This window comes from Vicugna pacos, chromosome 12 (genome assembly GCF_048564905.1).
Source record: "Vicugna pacos chromosome 12, VicPac4, whole genome shotgun sequence".
Lineage (NCBI taxonomy): Eukaryota > Metazoa > Chordata > Mammalia > Artiodactyla > Camelidae > Vicugna > Vicugna pacos.
The window spans coordinates 44214484-44227053 of NC_132998.1; the positions used below are offsets into that span (position 1 = coordinate 44214484).

General features: G+C 35.8%; 1 protein-coding gene across 11 annotated transcripts in view; it reads right to left on the reverse strand.

Moving 5' to 3' along the window:
- The window catches only part of TMTC2 (transmembrane O-mannosyltransferase targeting cadherins 2), a 410658-nt gene that overhangs the window by 195353 nt on the left and 202735 nt on the right, over window positions 1-12570 (reverse strand). Inside the window, exon 1 of one of the 11 annotated variants that reach the window (XM_072973328.1) lies at window positions 1289-1502. The exons of the other annotated variants lie outside the window; for them this stretch is intronic. The gene's annotated coding sequence lies outside the window, so the exon portion shown is untranslated. Of the gene's footprint in view, window positions 1-1288; window positions 1503-12570 lie in introns of those variants that run through there. 11 annotated transcript variants of the gene reach the window in all.

Below are 12570 nucleotides of genomic sequence, written 5' to 3' on the forward strand. Positions count from 1 at the left end.
GATGTCTTCAAATTCCTGAGTGGTTGCTATTTATTCACAGCCCCCAAAATTTTATTGTAAAAACAAAAAGGTTTGATAACCTGATATGCCTAAACTTCTATTTCGTGGGTTCAACAATTTTTTTGAAACAAATACACAAATAATGCTAACAAATATAAATTCTACTACAGGCACTTAAGTGTCTGATATGTTAGTTTCCATAGTTTCCTATCTTTAGTATTTACTGTAGCTGTTATTTTATAATTAAGTATCAATTTAAAAAAAAGTTTCCTTGTCCCTATTCAATCTACCTATAATTATTTTGTGATCCTTACCTTAATTTTGCTAGGAAATCTCGTTTCACAATTCAACATAGTTAGGATACAAAATTATGATAACATTACCCGAAAGCACTCTTTTATATCTGAGCTATAATAACTGACACGTCTTTGAATCCTCAGAGGTCAATACAGACCCTGACATTTGTAGGTATTCAAATAAATTATCCTTAAACTAACTCTGACCCTCAAACCAGAAGTCTGTTTATACCTGTCATCTCATATATTTTGAATCCTGTTATGATAAATCCTCACTCAGTACCTTACAAAGGCTCATATATTAAACAATGTTGCACAACTCCAAGGCCATTTAAAAAGAACTTAGCTGTCATCATATACAGAAACTTGGCCTTGTCACCTTTACATCATAATATTTTTTGCCTGTCTCCATCAGTCTCCATGAAAAGTATACATAAAAGCAATGACATGTGTTCTGGAGGAAAATTCTCCTGACTACAACTTCAATCCCAAACTGGAAATAGAAATAGGAAAATTACTGCATCCCTAAAAACATTCTTATCTGACATTTTATGCCAATTATTGAATGGATGGGGTTCCTTCATGGAACCACATTTACAGAATGATATTAATCTGCTTTCTAAAAGTCTAGCTTCTCTAAAAGTTCAAATTTATTTATCTTTTTAAAAGTTATTCTTTAAGCTAAGAAGAGAAATCAGCTAAGAATATAAAGTTCAAGACTGAAAATTTGACCTCTAGTCTTTGGATGCACTAATGGAAAACAAGAATGGAGTGCCAGCTTAATAAGCAAATAACAAGAAATGTATCGTAAAATATCAAATCCTTCCCACATGTCACCAGAAACATGAAGGCAAAGCTGGTGAGAAGATCTTGTCATGTTAACTAACCATGATGTCTTTACAAAGAGGCCCTGTAGTGATTTTCTTCTATGGAGAGTCTTTGACTACAGAAGTAACACAAGAGAAAAGCAAAAAGCAACTGTAAGAGCTCACCTCTCTACTATTCAAGGAAAACTGCCATTCGTGATGGCATCGTCAATATTGTCTTCTGATCTCAGATCTTGTCAGACATAAAGGAAGCTGAAAGGATTATTTTAGACTCAATGAAAGAAAAATGTAAACATTCTGCCTTAGAGTATTAAAAACCATCATGGGACTCACTTTTTGGCAAACTAATGGAAATAAATTACTTAAGCATAAGGCTCATTTAATTCCAAATTAAGCCCTTGGCAATGATAGTAGAGTTGTAATAATAAAGTAGATAAAAATCAGTATCTGAAAGCTATAAGAATAACTGAGAGAAAAGGTTATCCAGACATAACAAAAATTGAGCATCCTCTATTTTGTATCCACCATTCATCACTGACGTCAAAAGCTTTGCTTATAACAATAATATAGGATTTCTCCCAGCTGCCCTCCTTTCTAAAATAGCTCTTGTTGGAGGCTCACCCCAAAACATGAATATAAAAGCATGTTTTTCTGAATACGTGACAAGAAGACTACATGGCTAAAAGTAAAACTAAATGTTTTTTTCCTAGAATATTTCATGTGATGAATCAAATTTTGCCATAATCAAATTGTTGGGGTAGTTCTATTCCCCTGTAAGGAAAAAAAAATGGGTTTCCTTATTAATAAACACCTCCTATGCAACATTAGAAACTTTTATTCCATATCAACAGGCAAGATAAAAGAATTTTAACATCTGGTATTTCAAAAGCTATAAAGAGGTTCGATGGATGGGCACAACTAGTCTTTGTGAGGAAAGAATTTAAAGATTAAGGGTATAACAAAGTATGTTAGTGAGATACTTAGCACTTTAGATTATAAGGAATTCTTCCATTCATTCAAGCTGACGCTATAATACACCATAATACTGTCTGTTAAGGTCAGCCATCCAGCAGAAAGTACTTGCACATATCCAGATAAATATTTAGCAGCAAATAAAATCAATTATACGTTGAAATTCACTGATGAAAATGTATGGATTTTTTAGACTGGATTATAAGTTACCAAACCAGGTTCTCATCAAGGGAGACTAGAATTATATAAAACTGTACAGTGTCAAAGCATATTTCATGTAGTTGATGTAATGAATGACACACAATATTTTCCAAAGTTTAAAGTCAAACATATTTGGGTTGATTTGATAGTTAAAGGTCACCAGAGACAACAGGTTTTTTTTTCCCTTATTTTAATTACAATCACAACTATTAGCCTACTTGAAATCCCTCAGAGGATCTATTCATATATATGATAATAGCTAACACTAGTAAGAATGAACATTTTATTTAGAACATTTTAAAAATGTAATGTAAAGAGAAGAAACTGAAGATGTCTATCTATTCTTTCATTTAAGTATACCTGAAAGCAACTCTTCTTAATTTTACTTAAACATTTGTGGGTTTGTTTTTTTTTTAATTTCTTAAAAGGCATTACCTGGTGTTCACATTTTGATTTCTAATACCATTTTCCAATAAAAAGAAACACAGTTCCTTGGAGAAATGGACTAACTTTGCTATTGGGGCAAGAAGTATACAAGATGAGCCTGGAGCATTCTGTAGTGCTAGGAAGTAGGGAAGGGCACAAAACACATACACACACAGATGGGATATGTCGAAGTGTCAAGGGGACACAGGAGCCTGCTTCAAGAGCTCCCTTGGCCAAGGTCACCCTGCACTGTGGTAAGTCATGTTGATAGCATGCCCCCTTCATCCTTGATATTATGTGATGAAAAGGTCACTTTACCTATGTTCTTCCTCTCAAAACCCATAAACCCAGTCTAATCACGAAAAACCATCAGGCATATTCCAAAGGAGAGCATTTTGCAGAAGATCTGACTAGGAATCCTCGAAACTGTCAAGGTTATCAAAAATAGTTTGAGAAGCCATCACAACCAAGAAGAGCCTAAGGAGATGTGACAAATAAATGTGACATGATATCCCAGGTGGCATTCTGGAACAGGAAAAGAGCATTAGGTAAAAATGAAGGAAATCTCAATACACTATGAATTTTACTTAATAATAACAAATTGGCATTGGTCAATCTGTTGTAACATATACACTATACTAATGTGAAATGTCAATAACAAGCAAAGTGGATGTGAACTATATGGGAATTCTTTTCTACTCAATTTTTCTGTAAACGTAAAGCTGTTCTACGAAAATAAAGTCTACTTTAAAGAATGGCTGTTACTAGAATAAAAGCTGTTAGAAACCAAATGAAATGAAGTAGATGGGTTGGATAGCTATCTGAAAGCTGCACGTCAAGACATATTAATAACTGAAAATTAACAGCAACATAAGTGTCTTAACATTTTAAATGTCTTCAAACTTTAAAGCATAGAACAAAAGAATGAAATTAAATTCAGTTCAAATGACCACAGCTGTTTATATGGATTCGACGAGACATGATATATTGATTTCAAATCCTGTTTGGGTTTTGTCTGACACTCCACAGCTTTTGTAGTTTACTAGAAACCCCCAAATGAGAAGTAAGTATTCAGGGAAAGATGCTTTCTAAACCCATTGCTAGGGTGTTTTTGTTGGCATGGTGACCCATTCTTCTTCATTAAGCTAACGCGGGGAAATCGAGCAGTTAGCAATTTCTTGCATCCCCATGGCAAGCTGCTTCTAGAACTAACTATTAGAAACACAAGTACCCAAAGAGTTCAATTACTGGAACGGCAAGGGGTGGGCCACAGCCTCTAACCCATTACACTAAAAGCTAGCCCCCCCAGATGTCAGCCTTCAGAGTAATCTTGTTTAGCCAAAAATAAGAGGTTTAACACTTCCCACCAGGCAGTGCGCCATGGTCAAAAACAGCTTAGCTATGAAACAATCCAGCCTTTATGAAGAAAATATGTGATGCAAATATCCTTTGTGACCTAAGAAACAAAAAATGCTTTGAACAAAAGAGGACACCTCTCTTTAGCTATCAAAACACTTTTGGTTTGTATGAAACCTCTTTCCCTAGACTTTGAGAATACTTCTAATGAGGGAGAGATCAAGATAAAAGACCTCAAAATTCACTGAATTTGGAAAAGGAACTTTTTTCCATCGATCTCTCCTCAAGTTGGGCAACTGCATTGCACGTGGATTTCCTGGGCCAATGGATTAAACTGCAACATTCTTTTAACTCCGTGTGGCTTTAGTGCGACAAACTGGCCATTATGAGATGCGTTCCAGTCTCATTAATGAGTTAAGCATGTGAGCCCAGCATTTTGCAAACATAAAGAGACAAATTATAATGAGACTTCACTCTGTGGGGAGGCCAAGACACGGTCGTCCTCTCTCAAAGATCATATAATAGACAGCTATTTAATGAGTGTGGGAGACTTCCTATGAAGACACAAGACACCAAGGAGAAAAAGACGATTTTACACATATAAATAAAACAACATACATATCTTATGGGTAGATATTCACTAATAAGCATAATTGTAATGTTTAATGTTTTTAAATAGAAATATGTTCCCACTCTATAATTATGCTTGTCTTCTGCTAAACATAAAGAGTAAATTCAATGTCAAAATGGACAACTATTTACTCTTTCTCAAAAATAAAATTGCAGCCCTTTCTCTCTACATTTCTTATGTGGATTTTGTCTTTATTCTCAAAATGCCCACTGATTTATAAAAGAACACTTGTGTTTTTGATTGGGGAAACTGAGGCATTAGAGTAATTAGAATTTTTGAAAAAAAAACTTTTCACTTGTAAAAGCATCCATCAATTTTTAAATTCTTCTTTCCATATCTGGTGGTTACAACTATTCAGAAATTCCCAGAAAACACTCTGGCACATACTTTGGCATTATAATTATTAGTCCTCAATAAGAACCCCCGAGTAGAACATTCTGGTTTTCCTGAGTGAGCAGACCGGGTCATCACCTATCCTCCCCTAAAAGAAAACAGAACAAACAATCGCCCATGCCGTGCATCCTAATAGTAAGGGGAGCTATGGTTACTAGAATCTATTACAGAAAAAACACCTCTACTTTCAAATCTTTTGCTGGTAGACTATTTGGTTTGTTCTCTTTAATGTAAGAAGAGATGTAAGGAGCAGCAAAGTAGTGACCTAAGCCTAGTAATTTGAAAATACGTTAAAAACAAAAATATAGTCTAGGGAATGGGTGATGCGGGAAAAGGGGAAAATATAACTCAAATTCTCATGAAGAGGTATCTCTCACATCTATGCACTTATTACTCAGAAAGTGATATTCTTTTGAAAAGTAAATAGTAATCTAGATGGCACTACTTATTATAAATAAATGAGATTACCTTTCGAAGAGCACCAGTTAATACTGAATATGCATTTTTAAATGCACGCCTTTATTAGCTGAAATTAATCATACAGGGTGACCCTCAAATCCTACTTCCTTTATGAATAATAAACTAGTGGCATGTTTCATGTTATGCAGACAGAGAAATGACTGCTAGAGCAGCCCAGTGGCCACGAGCCAGACGTTTGAGAACAGACAAAAATACTAAAAAGGTTTTCAGTTCAGGTTCTGTGCTGAAGACACTCCAAGAGTGCCTTCCTGCCGGAAGCAACTTGGCAAAATGCAAATTTTGGAGCCTTCTGGTGATGGTGGCTACCAATCTAAACAGATGAAATCTTTGCGTAAGTGGCATCTACCTATTTTTCCTTTTTTTAATGAGATTTGCAATTAAATTTTAATCATACAGTAACTTAAAGATTACATATGGGACATGAGATATTCAGAAAGTTCATAGGCAACTTCACAAGAAGATTTTGAAACAGAAAGGAACTTGACCACAGTGCAACCCATGTAACCACTACAGTATTTGTCTTCCACTTGAATAAGACTTCAAAACAACCCACAAGTTTGATCTCACTTCATATTAGTTTAAAAAAAAAGAATTCTGCATTTATTAAATACCTATTTTGAGGGCCATTAAAACTCTCCCCATTAAGCATCCTCTTTAAGCATGTCCAGCCTTTGTAGCCATCATGAAAGTACTACATTTCAAATCATTTCAAACTGTGTAAAAATCTGGTATTTTTCATTAAGATGTAGATCTTTGCTTTTTAGCAGTATCAATAAAAAAATTCTAGAGTTTAGTAAGATTTATGGCAAAAATCTCTCATGAGTCTTCAAAACATATTTGGATAATTCATTCAGCCCGACACAGCTCCAATTAGCACTAATCATTGCCATGCCCTAATTATTTAAAATTAAATAAGTTGAATGTACACGTGCAAACATTTTGCAATTCACCCTGCATCCACTTCTCTTTTCAAGTTAACTCGTAAGATTAGACAACTTGTTTTAATAGATTATTCTCTTTGGATTCGGTCCAAAAAGCATTCATCTTATGGGAATTCTGTCTACTTTAACAGTTGTGGTTTAGTGGATGCTCCTTGACTGAACTGTCACTCATTTTGACTGGCTCATGGCCCTAAGAACCCTGCTGGGAGACAAGCAAGAGGTTTTTTTTCCAGGTGCGTGCCGGGCACTCAGGAAGTTCGGATGACGTACTTACAGGGGAAGTGAGAGGGCCTGGTTAAAAGATCTGACTGGAATGCTCTGGCTGGCTCCCTGCCCCATGCTTAACATGCCCTTGTTCAAATGCATGGGTCGTGCCTGTCCCTGGTACTGTGCCCCGTTAGACAGCTTCAATACAGCAATGAACTCCAGCATCACTCTGAAGTGCAGAAAACTCACGCCACCAACCCATGACTTCACCCATGGTGAAGTCAAACATTAATAAAACCAAAAGATGGAAAATCATAACACTGCGCTATAAATTTTGATAACCAGAAAATAATAAAAATTACAGGATGTGCCTGTGTCTTTATTTAGCCTCTATAATTGAAACATTCCCTTTTAAGTAGTATTATCAGGAAATTCCATTCTTGAACAGGTTCCGTAACAACTCCTAAATGAAACACACCAGAAATTTGACAGTGAGGATAATATTAATAAATCCATTTTTGTTCAATTTTGTACCATATCTCAAATCTTGTTCCTTCAATAATCTTAACAAGTGCAGGTCATCCAAATGATAGGCTAAAGTGAGTCTTAATTAAGCTCCATTCTTTTTTTCCATGAGAGACCAGATATTACGAGAAAAGAGAGAATTGTGTATAATTGCCTAATGAATTCAAACACCTGTTAAGTCATTTTATACCTCCCAGATGAGGTCCCAGAATCCAGTGAAGAGAGCAGTGCCTAGAAAACAACATTCTATTCTGTCATTATACTTCACTATGGAATGCAGGGGAAATCATTTATTAGTAGTAGTAACACTAATTATCAAGGTTTAGTAAACATGTCACAGAATGTTTTTACATAAATTATCTCAAGTAATTCTTTCTGAAACCCTGTTTGTAAACTTTGTGAATTAGTATTTTACAAAAGGGCAGGTGGAACTCAGATGAAAGATGTTGCCCACAATCCCACAGCTAAGGGGGAGAAGAACTAGGACTCCAAGCCACGTCCTTTACAAACCCAGGATGCTCTGCCCTGCCCCACCCTAATCCACCCAGTTCCCACAGTTCAACCACCATCTCCAGTCCCTCACCAACCACATTCCTCAACCTGCCCCCTCACCTCCAACTTTCAGATGAGATCTGACTTAAAAGACCATTAACTTCCACAGGAGAGATTCAAAACCATAGATGAGTAAATGCTAGAAGAGATCCGAGATCCAGCGATCAGAAATCCCTATTTGTAAAATTCCAGAACTTTGGAGATTATCTCATTTATATTTGCAGTGAAGAAACGAATGTCCAAAGAGTTTAAATGTGTTCCCCAAGGACTCAGAGCAACGGGGTTGAGGCCAGGACCAGAAATGTCATCTGCCTTTGTGTTTGTGGCATGTACTTGATCCCTTTATTTCTATTTTTAATCACTACTCTTCAACAAGAATCTACAGTAATTCTTGAAAACAGGAATAATCAGATTCCAATGTCTTTGATCTAGTATTCAAAGCTGTCCAAAATCTGGCCTACAATTACTATCTCAACTTCAAAACTCCCTAAGTAATATTGGTATCTTTGTTCAAAACTTCAAAACTCCCCCAGAGATATCAATCTCATTATTTCATATATAAAACAAATTTGTATCCATCTACCTAATGCTGCCACTATCTTAAATGTTATCCCTCACCTCCAGCTTCAATTTTAGTTCTTCCACAAGCCATCCCCAGTTTCTCCAGGCTATATTAATCCCTGCCTTCACAAAGCTCTTCAGTCTTATAATTTGTACCATACATGAAAGATATCATACACTGTAAAGGTCAAGTCTGAAGCTGTTAAGGCCCAAAGTGATACTAAGCCTACATCATCTTTTCAAAAAAAAAATTGTTTTTTTGTAATGGGAGAAGTAATTAGGTTTATTTATTTTATTTATTTCTTCGTGGAGGTACTGGGGATTAGACCCAGGACTTGTGCATGCTAAGCAGGAATTTTACCACTAAATTATACCCTCCCCACCCTAAGCCTACAACATATTAATGATTACCACATTCTTCAGAAATAAGTCTCATTGCTTCCACAGGAATACAAGCTCCTAGAAGGCAGGGATTTGTCTGCTTTGTTCACTGAAATATACTATCCACAGAAACTAGACTGGCACCCAACCCAGGCTAGGCATTCAATATAAGACAGATGAAGAAGTACATGAATGGTTGAGCAAATGACTTGAATGAATGAAAAAAAGAACAATGAACCAAGACAACAGTCTAGAAGGGAGCTAGAGGAGAGTATATGAGGGCAGTTTTAGATACACCAGAATCTTGATACAATTATCAAATTGTCCAACCTGATCTCTCTAGTCTATGTACCTAGTGTTTAAAACACAGAGAGGGGGCTCTTTATCCCAGGATTTTTGAAGTCTACACAGCTAGGTAGTAAGGTAGCGCCTCATTTCCTTAATATACATATTTGATGTCAATGTCTACAGTTTCTTTAACAATTTGATCTTTTTTTCCTGGTGGGTACTGAATTAATTTAGGAGTTAGCACAATGATAAAGCATTTAAAAGTCCCTGTAGCTAATAAGGCCTGTTTTCTTTATTGCAGGAAAAACTTCAAATGTTTTTTAAATACACTTGAAATATGAAGCTAGGTCAAGTTCTGAATCCTTAGGGCTATTTTTCATTACTGAAGAATAGGACAAAAATACAGTGTCTTAAGAAAGAAAAGAAAAAAGGAGAGGGAGAGACAGAAAGAGGGGGTCAAGGAGAAAAGGAATCAGGAAGACAAGACTTTTAAACACTAGACTGGCAAGTTCACCTGAACAAGATCACAGTAGTCAAACTACATGAAAGCTCTGGGCATCCTCAGCTCTAAATGAAGAGCCTTAAAACACCCATTTCGCTTCCTGAGAGCTTCAGGAAGTGATCTGAATTGTCAGGAAGGTTTGTAAGCACTGTAACACTGGACAAATGGGAGACATTGCAGATATGAGGGATGGATATTCTTGAAATAGCAATGTCAGTTCCTTCAAAAGGATGCTACTGTGGGATGTGAGATACGTCTAGGTAATCACTTATTTTCCAGTACTGGAGACTGTGATACCAGGGAGGAAGCTATTTTTAATCTCATTTCTAAACATCTCTGTTAAAAACGCAGTCAATTCCTAGTTTAGTGTCACAGGTAGTAGTGAATAGTAATATGTTAACGACTGATAATATAGAAACTGACTAATATCCTTGCAATGTTAGATAACCGTATCAGAGTAGTCACATTTGTTGCAATTCTATGACTTCTAAAAATATATATTAAATAACAGAAACAACCCTACATATGATCTTTATGGCACTTTATTTTGTTTTGTTTGTTTGGAACATATTTTTAAATCAGCTAATCTGCAGAGAAAAGTAACCATCTTAAATAAAAATAAAAACAGTTCACATTATGGAACACTTAGTGTGTGCTGGGCATTCAGAGATTTCTGCATATTAATTCATTTAATTTTCAAAAAACTCTAAATTTAAGATGTACTGAGTTACAAAGAGGTAAAATCAGAATTTCCAGGTCATGCCACTATTAAAGCAACAGGCATTATATTTCCTCAGGCAACCAGCTGCCTCATTAAGAAAGGGAAGAAAATATTACAAGTCACTGACAAAAAATTCTTAAATAACTTTGAAAAAGGCCAAAGGTAGAGTTGCACTTAAAAAGAACAATTAAATACTTATGAGAATGTATTCACAGAACATTGAGGACTGGAGATTTTGACTTGATGAGTTTGGAAGAAAGGAAACTATATGTCAAATTCACAGGGATCTTTGCAGATTTAGTTATCTTGGATTTTTAAAATTCTTAACCAATAATTCTAATGATGTTTGACTGCCCTAAGTGATCCTCATTTAGACAGAAGGAAATGGCTAATTATCAAAGAGATTGGATGAGAGATGCAACACAGTAAGTATAACATTGTTAAACTTTCTGCTACCTCACAACAGAAGTACGCCATAACCACCAACGTACTGATCACCAAGATCATTGAAAAAAAAAAAATCACTGCCAAAGCCAATAACTTCATATCCACTTAGGAAATAAACACAATAAAACACCATCATTCCACTACTTCCAGCACCAACTCCAGCCATGAAAAAGTATATTATTAAACTGATATTTACTTCTCAGTGTTTGTCTAGCGACAGCTCTCTTTCAGGGTAAAAGTGATTGGCCTCTGTATTAAGACCAACTAATAAATATCCTCAACATATCTTTCCAAGTAATTTGACAAAAAAAAAAAAAGGAAAATGAAAAAAAAGAAAAATTCAAGTACCCTCATATTACAAACTAAATTTCTACTAAAGATATATTTTTACAGCTGCTATGAACTTCTAAGAGCAGGTTATTCTTGGAAACCACCTTCTGCTTACTTGGGCTTCCTTTAGGGGGGAATTGTTACCAAAGTTTACTTTGTGTGATTATTTTGAATGAATTCAGTATCAAGAGAATAGTCACAGTGCTAAATCTGGACTTGAATTTACTTTGAAAATTTAGGGTAAAGGAGAGCATACTAACACAAAGCAGGACTGGAGGTATCTGTTCAGTGAACTAATTGGTACTCACATGAAATATAGAGCAAGAAAAGAGAATAAAGATCTTGCGTTCTTAGGGTTATCTCAGGCAAATTACACTGTAATAGAAAAGAACAAATCTGACTTCATGTTAGATCTGTTCCTTTGGCTTTAAGCCTGTGCTCTGTTTCCTGCTGGTTCTGCACCTTTTATAAAAGAATGTTGCCTATAGCCTGACATATACAGGATAGCCTATTCTCAAGGCTCTGACCTTTAAGAGTATTAACATTTTTGCATTCACATAAAGATTAAAAAACTGCAGAATAGAAAATAACATTTGTTGTGTTGGACGTTTAAAGGGACACCAGGACCTGACCCATGTGGACAGCTGCAAGAACAAAGAATTTCAACACCAAGCAGTTTTCAGTAAGTACACCTCCTCCCTTTTATAGTATAAAAAGAGCCTGAATTCTGACTTGGGGAAGATGGTTCTCCAGGACATTAGTCTACCGTCTTCTCCATCTATTGGCTTTCCGAATAAAGTCGTTATTCCTTGCCCCAACACCACGTCTCCCGATTTATTGGCCTGTCATGCGGCAAGCAGAACAGGTTTGGACTCGGTAACATCACTCTAGATTTCTTCAACTGTAAAAGAAGACTAATATCCTCTTGACAGAAGTATTAAAGATCCAGATAAAAATAAAAAGTGAGTGTGAAAGCCCTTAGTAAAATGCATGTGACTTGTATGAAATTGAATGACTGATACTATTATAAAGATATTATCCCAAATTTAGTCTCTCTGGAGAGTCTGTATGACTTAATTCACGTGTATTAGCTAAGTTACCAGACAGAGTCAGCAAACGGGCCAAATCTAGTGCCCACCTCTTATGTTCAGATAGTTTTGCTAGAACACAGAACATCCACTTGTTTGCAGTAATCCCACAAACAGTTGTAATGGAGCCAATGAAAATATTTACTCTCTTGCCCTTGACAATGAATGCTGGCTGACCTCTGGGACAGAAGATACAGTATGGCGGGTCCTCTGTCCAGACCACTGTTTGACACTTGACAATATTATTTCCTTTAGTTTTTTTTTCTTTTCTTCTTTAAATTTCCCTATAGAGAATGGCAAATTCAACTTGGTATTTCAGGAAAACATGCTATTTTTCTTGAATGGAAAAAAAGAATCAAAGCCAATTTCTAACTATATGCCTGAAATGATAGCACTGCACACGTAAAATGACATAAGGAAACAATTGTGAAGATTAGAATAGGGA